The 9,369-nt window shown below is 37.8% G+C and overlaps 1 pseudogene; it reads left to right on the forward strand.

Moving 5' to 3' along the window:
• The first annotated feature begins 185 nt into the window (after positions 1-185).
• Positions 186-779, forward strand: LOC123827402 (annotated as a pseudogene).
• Positions 780-9,369: the final 8,590 nt, after the last annotated feature.

Here is a 9,369-nt window from a genome sequence, read left to right on the forward strand (position 1 = left end):
TCAAGTATGTTTATAGATTAAGTAAAAATAATGAGGAAGAGCAATATGGTGTACAGAAATTGTATAGGGTTTATCCGCTGCAGGTTGAATTCACTAAAACATTTTTAAAACCTCAAACTAATAAGGTGATTGAAAAGACAACAATGCAAAGAAATAAGATGTGGTGAGGTAGAGGAGATCTCAGAATGGGTGGCAGCCACAGCCGCAGCCGTAGCTGCAGCTGCTCCCTGCAAAGGGAGCATAGGCAGTCCCAGTCCACCCCCAGGGAGAGAGAACACAGGTGCCAAGAAAGGTCTTGGTCCCAGGAGAGAGATTGGAGAAGGAACTGCTCTCAATCCCGGCACAGTATACACTCCAGGTTCCCCAAGGTTACATAGATCCTCATCTCCTTTCCCTTCTCTACTGAAAGAAAGAAGAGATGAGGAAAAGAAAGCAAAACAAATGAAGAGCTAAGAATGTCAGAATACTGAGGAACACTTGGAGGGCAAAACAGAGGAAGAAATAGAAATGATGAAGTTAATAGAGTTTGCCTCCTTTGACTCCACAAAGGGAAAAAAGGTGGATGGCTCTGTAAATGCCTGTGCCATAAATGTGTCTCAGAAGAGGAAGTACAGGCAATACATGAATCGAAAGGTGGATTCAACAGACCTTTGGATTTCATGAGAATTGAAATGTTGAAGAATGATTTTTCCCCTCATTGTAATCAGAAGAGTGGATGTTATATTTTATATTTCATAGTCACTGAAACAGGATCACAGTCTTTCCTCCTCGTAAAGTAAGAAAATTTTATTCACGATGTGTGCAGTTCACTTATCTTGCCTCAGAAGAAGAAAGGTTAAATAATTACATTTTTTTCTTTTAGGAAATATCACTTGGGACAGTCATTAACCCCATTATTTTTTTGTTCTTATTCCTGTGGAAGCGGTATATGTTTTCTATCTGGATGCTCATTAGGACTTTTTTAAACACATAAAAGTAATTTGGAGGTAAGTTACTCAAATAAAGCAATATTTCTTAAAAACAAAAAAGAAATAAGGTGTGGCATAAAAATTATGATAATAGGAACAACTTTTTCTTTTTTTTCACTCTACATTTTATAAATAGAAAACAAAATATAAGGTTTAAGTCTAATACAACTAATCAAGTTCATCTTACTTTCTGTGATATCATTTATCTTTTTAAAATAAATATACTCAACTTCCAGCCAAAATGGCAGCATAGCCCTGCCTGGTGCAGCTCAGTGGATCGAACATGGGCTTCAAACCAGAGGGTTGCATGTTCGATGTCCAGTCAGGGCACATGCCTGGATTGTGGCCCAGGTCCCCAGTGATGGGGAGGCACATGAGAGGCAGCCACACATTAATGTTTCTCTCCCTCTCTTTCTCCTTCCTTTTCCATCTTTCTAAAATATATAAATAAAATCTTTTTAAAAATAGCAGCATACATAAATGCATTACTCATCTCTTCCCACAACCACAACAAAATTATAACTAAACTACAGAACAACCATCTTATAGAACCACCTTAAATTTGGCTGAATGAAAGTCCTACAACTAGAGAATTAAAGAAGAAACCACTGGTAGGAGGGGCTGAGACACAGAACAGTCTGGTCCCACACCCACATGTGACAGATGAAAATTGAAGGAATATCTCCGCTGCAGAGGTCACTTCTAAGGAGTGAGGGGTCCCAGCCCCACACCGGGACACCCAGCCTAGGGTTCCAGTGCCAGCAAGAGAAATCCCCATAAATTCTGACTGTAAAAACCAGCAGGGATTGAGGCTGATAAAGACAGAGGCTTCTGGAGTCCCAGGCAGTTCCTCATCAAGGCCCACACACAGACCTACTCAGACTCACTCCCTATGAGCTCCAGCACTGGCAGCAGCTTGAAAATCAACAGAGACATATGGGGATGAACTGAATTGTCTGACATCAAGGCAAGAGCTGAGGGGGCACAGCTTTCTCCCAGACAAAAGTGCTAGCAGAGGCCATTGTTCCTTTGATGAGCCCTACCCCAGTAGAGCTGGCAGGCAAGCATCATATCCGAGTTTTCATCAACATAATGCTGTGGACCCCACCCTGGTGATTCCTTGAAACCTCACCCCACCCAACATGCCAGCCCACCCAAGCCATTTTCAGTAGCTTTTCCATACATATGGCCTATCTTGGCTCATGCTTCAGATTTTTCTAAATTCTCAAACAAGTAACCTCCTCCCTCAGAGGACACTCTACCTCTCATTAAGTGTCCCCCGCCCGGCTCTAGCAGCAGCTACCTATGGTTAACAACTTGACCTTGTCTGGGTACCTCCAAGCCCAGAACAAGCAGCAGCCATCTGCAGATTGCTTTGTAACACATGCAGGGTGGCTTAGGTAGGACAGAGGTGATAGCTGACCTTGACCTGTCCTCTTAGAAGGCCCTAGAACCAGCACCCCCAGTGGATAACTTTAGACTACTTCAAAGTACCACCAACCACTCCCACAAGTGATATACTCAAGGTGTGGACTCAGCCAGCACCACAGCCCCATCAAATTCAGTCCATTCTGTGTGATGAGCCCCTACAAAGCTGATCCTCCACAATGGCCACTGGTCATGACAGTCCTTACAGCTGATTGGCCTGGGGGTAAATCCTTCCCCTTTATGTGCCAATAGCAATCAAAGCTCAGCTTACAAGAGAAGCGTGTACACAGCCCACACAAGGGGAGCACCTTGAGTGCACAGCTCGGGTGAACAAAGAGGATGTGCCACTGGACCCTATGGACCACCTACATTAGGTCACAGGAAGACTGCTAAAACAAGGAAGAGAAGAATCATGTCCCAAATGAAAAAAACACGACAAAACTATAGAAAAAGAACTAAACAAAATGGAGACAAGCAATCTACTAGATGCAGAGTTCAAAACGCTGATTAAAAAGATGCCCAAAGAACTTAGTGAGAACTTCAGCAGCATAAAAAAATAGTCAGAAAGGATGGAAACACTAATTAAAATGAAGAATAACTTAAGGGAATCCACAGTAGAGTAGGTGAATCTGAGAATCAAATCAGTGATTTAAAATGTAAAGAAGCAAAAAAGACCTAATCAGGATAGCAAAAAAAAAAAAAAAAAAATGAAGATAGTGTAAGGAGCCTCTGGGACAACTTTGGGCATATCAATGTGCACATCATGGGTGTGGCCAGCAGGAGAAGAGAGCGAGCAAGAAATGATTGTGGGAGGAGGTGGGAGAGGGTATAAGGAGGACAAATGGTAATAAAAATACAATTTAAAAAAGGAATTAAAAAATATACTACTGGAAAAAAATGAAAAGAAAAGCTATTCGAAGAAATAATGACAGAAAACTTCCCTAACTTGGTAAAGAAAATAACCATACAGGTCCAGGAAACACAGAGAGTTCCAAACAAAATGAACTGAAAGGTGCTCACACCAAGACTCAACATAATTAAAATGCCAAATGTAGAATCTTAAAAGCAGCAAGAGAAAATTAGTTGTCTACACAACGGAGCTCCCATAAAAACTGTCAGCTGATTTCTCAACAGAAACATTTCAGGTCAGAAGGGTTTGGCAAGAAATACTCAAAGTGATGGAAAGTAAGGACCCACAGCCAAGATTGACCTACCCAGCAAAGCTTATTCAGAATCAAAGGATAAATAAAGAGCTTCCCAGACAAGAAAAATCTAAAAGAGTTTACACCATCAAACTAGTATATATGAAATGTTAAAAGGTCTTCCTTAAGAAGAAGAAAAAAGGATAAAAATATGAACAATAAAAAGGAAATAAATACATATTTACCAACAATTGAATCCGAAGAAAACAAATGAGCAGAACAAAAATAAGCAGAACAGGAACAAAATTATAGATATGGAATATATTGTGACAGTTGCGGGTGGGATAGGGGTTGGGTGAAAAGTGAAGGGTGAAGGGGTTGGGAAACACAATTGGTTGTTACAGAACGTCATGGGGATGTAAAGTACAGCACAGGGAATAGAGTCAATACTATTCTAATAACTCTGTATGGCGTCGAATGGGTGCGAGATTTATCAGGGTGCTCACTTAGTAAGTTATATATATGTCTAATCACTGGGGTGTATACCTGAAACTAATATAATAATGTATGTAAATTGTAATGAAAAAATGATTTAAAAATAAATAAATGAAATATGTGTACTCATAGCAATGGTTTTATTTCAGTTTGCTGTATAAGACTACTATCATTGGTCTTAAAATTGTCCTCTTCTAAAAAGATAAGTTTCATTATTTCTTGCCGAAATTTTTGAAATTTTTGAAAAATTTATTTTTGAAATTTTATGTTTTTCATCAAATCATACTTTATTTAAGTATTCTATATTCTTAATACATTTGGTTTTTCAGATTCTTTTAGTTTCTTTTTTTTAATTACTTTATTATTGTTCAATTACAGTTGTCTGCACTTTCCCCCCACAACTCTCCCACCCCACACTCCAGGTAATCCCACCTCCCTTCCTTGCTTCCACCCTCCCCCTTGGTTTTGCCCATGTGTCCTTTATAGTAGTTCCTGAAAACTCTTCCCCCCACTGTCCCCTCCTCCCTCCCCTCTGGCTATTATTAGATTGTTCTTAATTTCAATGTCTCTGGGTATATTTTGTTTGCTTTTTTCACTTTTTTTATTATGTTCCAGTTAAAGATGAGATCATATGGTATTTGTCTCTCACCAGGACCCTGAAATTTTAATAGCCATGTAACATACTGCTCATTTTTAAACTGATAATTATTCAGTTTATTACTCACTTCTGATGGATGTCCTAAGAATTAATAATACTAAAAGAAAAGAAAAAGCACTTTATAGACATAAAATAATGAGGTTTGCAAGAGTTATAGATTGATAAAGAATTAAGGTTATTTTTTTTTCTACCCACTATTAATGCCTGATCATTCTTTTCAATAAAAATAATACCAAAATAGCAATGCCTTTAACATCTATCTGCTATCACTGATTACTAATTACCCTATCAGTCTATGGTGGGGCAGCAGGGAACCTCAATATAAACAGTAAAAATTGACAATTTTTAAATATGAAGGGGTGAGGGGGCGTAAGGGGACCAAATGGTAATGCGGAAAAAATACAATAAAAAGTAAATAAAAAAATAATAATATGAAAAATGTTTTGTGGAATAGGAGAACTTAATTAGGTCACATTCATGTTTTAAGCCAGTAATTTGGGTTGTTAACATTTTACAGACTGAAAACAAGTTTTTTTAGGTTGCTTTCATTGTAAGGCTTTCATGCAGCGCCATCGTGTGGTAAGCCAAACACATACCAGTTTATTTCAAATAGTGTTAAAAGTCCCAAAGAGAAAGAATGTGCTATTTGATGGATTGAGTTCAAGCTGAGAACCATCTTACCAAAAAGCGCCTACACAGAGTTAGCTGTGTAGCCTCATAGTATAGCTCTAAGCCTAGGCACGTATTTACAAACAGGCTCAGATAGTGTTTGTTTGAAGTTGAAACCAAGTCAGCATAGCTGAGAAGACCTCCGACAGCAAATAAAATTTCCCATTTCCGAACTGTTTAATATTCTGACTATCTTATAAAAAAGACCTATCAACTATTCAAAGTTGTGTTATTTATATAATCATTTCCAAAATCACAAGTTACAGTCAATATTTTATAACCATAGTGCCTTTTTTTATCTAACTGAAAAAATCTGGGTACATGAATAGACAAGTTTAAGTGCACATATGGGGCAAATCAGAGCAGTTCAAATGGGAAATATTAAACCCACAGCATGACAATGTCCTTTTCTCATTTGGATCATGCATATCTATTTTGAAAAGTACAAAACAACTTTTGTTCCAACTCTCTTTTACTTAATTCTCAATATCATTTCTAATACTGAGGGATGGTATAATCATTCAAGTCATGATGACAGTGAGGATGACAGTGAGATTATTGGGACAGATTTATATTCTGTAAGTTAAGTTTTTCTCAAGGTCTGAACTTAGAAATTAAAACACAAGTTGATAAATGAGTGATTCAGAATTTAAATACAAAAGTTCTTATAAGTCCTTTAAATTTTTTCAGATGTACAAGTTTGCTAAAATTTAAATATAGTAAACACTATTGACTTTTGGCCTAGGTGGAGACATAGATAAATACACTTTGCTTCCTCATACAACCAAAAGAAGGACAAGAACAAATTTAAAAACAAAAAACAACCAGAAGTGCCAGAAAACTGAACTGTATGGAAGTCCAACAACCAAAGAGTTAAAGAAGAAACATTCATTCAGACTGGGAGGAGGGGCAGAAGTGGGCAGCCGAGAAGGACAGGACACTGGCAAAGCAGCAGCTAAAGTCCAGGGCAGATGAAGTGGCAGCTAGCAGTCCCACATTTGGGTGCAGATAAACTGGGAAGAACAAATAGGGAACAAGACAGGCCACGCAACCCAGGGTTCCAGTGCAGAAAAAGAAAGCCTCCAAAACCTCTGGCTGTAAAAATCTGCAGGGGTTGCTGCAGCAGGAGAAACTCCCAGCCTCCCAGGAGAGTTTGTTGGACAGACCCACAGGGTCCTAGAACATAAACAAGCCCACCCACTTGGGAATCAGCACCAGAAGAGCCCAATTTGCTTGTGGGTAGCAGGGGAAGTGACTGAAAGCCAGCCAAGAGACAAATAAATGGCACTGTTCCCTCTTGGACCCCTCCTCCATTTACAACACCACAAGGCAGTGAAGTGGGTTGCCCCACCATGTGGAATACTTAAGGCTCAACCCCTTACAATGTAACAGGTGCACCAAGGCAAAGAAATTTAGCCCAAATGAAAGAACAGATCAAAACTCCAAAAATAGAACTAAGCGAGGAAGAGATAGCCAACCCATCAGATGCAGAGTTCAAAACACTGGTAATCAGGATGCTCACAGAAATGATTAAGTATGGTTGTAAAATAGAGGAAAAAGTGAAGGCTATGCAAAGTGAAGTAAAGAAAAATATACAGGGAACCAACAATGAAGGGGAGGAAACTAAGACTCAAATTAACGATTTTGAGCAGAAAGAGGAAATAAACATTCAACCAGAACAGAACGAGGAAACAAGAATTCAAAAAAATGAGGAGAAGCTTAGGAACCTCTGGGACAACTTTAAGTATTCCAACATCTGAATCATAGGGCTGCCAGAAAGAGGAGAAGAAGAGCAAGAAAATGAAAACTTATTTGAAAACATAATGAAGGAGAACTTCCCCAATCTGGCAAAGGAGATAGACTTCCAGGAAGTCCAGGAAGCTCATAGAGTCCCAAAGAAGTGGACCCAAAGAAAAACACATCAAGGCATCATAATTACATCACCCTAGATTAAAAATAGGGAGAAAACCTTAAAAGCATCAAGAGAAAAGGAGACAGTTACCAAGAATAGAGTTCCCATAAGACTATCAGCTGATTTCTCAAAAGGAACCTTACAGGAAGAAGGGGCAAGAAAGAAGTATTTGAAGTCATGAAAGGCAAGGAACTACATCCAAGATTACTCTATCCAGCAAAGCTATGATTTAGAATGGAAGGGCAGATAAAGTACTTCCCAGATAAGGTCAAGTTAAAGGATTCATCATCACCAAGCCTTTACTACATCAAATGTTAAAGGGACTTGTCTAAGAAAAAGAAGATCAAGTTATGAACAGTAAAATGACAACAAATACAACTATCAACAACTTAATAAAAACAAAACCAAATTAAGCAAACAACTAGAACAGGAACAGAATCACAGAAATGGAGATCACATGGAAAGTTATCACTGGGGAAAGGGAGTGGGGAGAATGGGGGAAAAGATACAGGGAATAAGAAGCATAAATGGTAAGTACAAAATAGACAGGTGGAGGTTAAATACAGTATAGAAAAGTGAGAAGCCAAAGAAGTTATATGTATGACCCAGGGACATGAACTAGGGAGAGGAATGCTGGTGGGAGCGGGGTGCAGGGTGGAGGGGAATAAAGGGGAGAAAAAGTAAGACAACTTAACATTATGGTAATAACATAGTCAATAAAATATACTTTCTAAAAAGCTATGGAGAAGTGCAATTTTGTTAATGATTTCTCTTACTTTATAAAGGAGAAAATGAGCTGATGAAATTTCTTCCTTTAATTGAGAATATAAAGAAAGAGAAATGTGGTCATTTAAACTGTATTTTCTTATTGTTTTAAGAAATGCCAAACACTTTCAAAGATATCTCAGACTATAAAGTTTAAATACACCAGTCAACTTTGTGAAACAAATTTCCAATTTACTTTTTCTCTTTTCCCTTCTCTATTGAACACCAACTATAAATTGCTTATTATATCTAAAATGTATAAAATTATCCCAAGATAAAAATTCAGAAAGAACATAACTATAAGTCTAAAGTTAGGGTTTTAAACTGTCACTGCTTTTATCACTCCATTTCATATAGTGACTTTCTATAATATGTTCATGAGTTTATGATAGTTTCATGTAAAATAAGTTTGTTCTGATCACTTTCAGTAGAAAAGATGGATAAAGAAAATTTTTAAAAAATGACCTAGTAAGTATACATCTTAATGAAGAAAGCAAAGCAATGTATTGAGTAAAGATGGTGTTTATTTAGCCCAAAAATTAGATGAAAATTTATTTTGGTTATGAGCGTCTATTATGGAAAATAAACCCAGTAAGTAGACATAAGAAAAAGGTAGAAAGCCTACTGAAATCTTGACACAGTTAAAGGGTATACTAATTAAGGGGGATGAGACCACAGTTAAGACCAGTTAACACGTTATTTAATTGTCTGCTAATCCCAGAAAAATGTTATTTAGCCACCATGTGTTTGGTTCAACAGGAGCATCAGAGGCAGCTGCCGCTGGTAGTGCTACAAAACAAAAATCTCCTGAAACTTCAATTCTCATGAAGGAAAGGAAGGGTGTCCAGTAGATCTGGCTATGTGTTAACATCAAGGAGAGTATTGGTCAGCTTCACAGCTACATATTAGTTGCATTAAGAAGAAAGATGATTGGGGGCAATCTTAGTCAACTGGGTTTTTTTTTAACTGCAAATTAAAGAAACACATGTGAGATTGTTTAAGCAAACTAGGGGCAGTCATTATTAGTGTATAGTTCTATTCAAAGCAAAATCCAAAGACCATGATGGGATTAGTTATAGAAATTGAAATTACATATTTAGAAAGTTGTATAACATTTGAAAGTGTACTTCTGTTTGCTAGTTCTTTAATGAAAGAAAGAGTTTGGGCTCTATATTAGTTTCTTATGGCCATTGTAACAAATTACCACAAATTATGTGGCAATTTTTTCTCTCACAATTCTGGAAGCCACTCCTGCCTTCGTTTTAAAAGGGGGCCTTGAGCTGGCGAAGCATCTTTGCCAACATAAGCAGCAAGCAGGAAGTGCTTAAGAGT

Source organism: Phyllostomus hastatus, unplaced genomic scaffold (assembly GCF_019186645.2).
Source record: "Phyllostomus hastatus isolate PE091 unplaced genomic scaffold, TTU_PhHast_1.1 phas_contig_86, whole genome shotgun sequence".
In the NCBI taxonomy this organism is placed as follows: domain Eukaryota; kingdom Metazoa; phylum Chordata; class Mammalia; order Chiroptera; family Phyllostomidae; genus Phyllostomus; species Phyllostomus hastatus.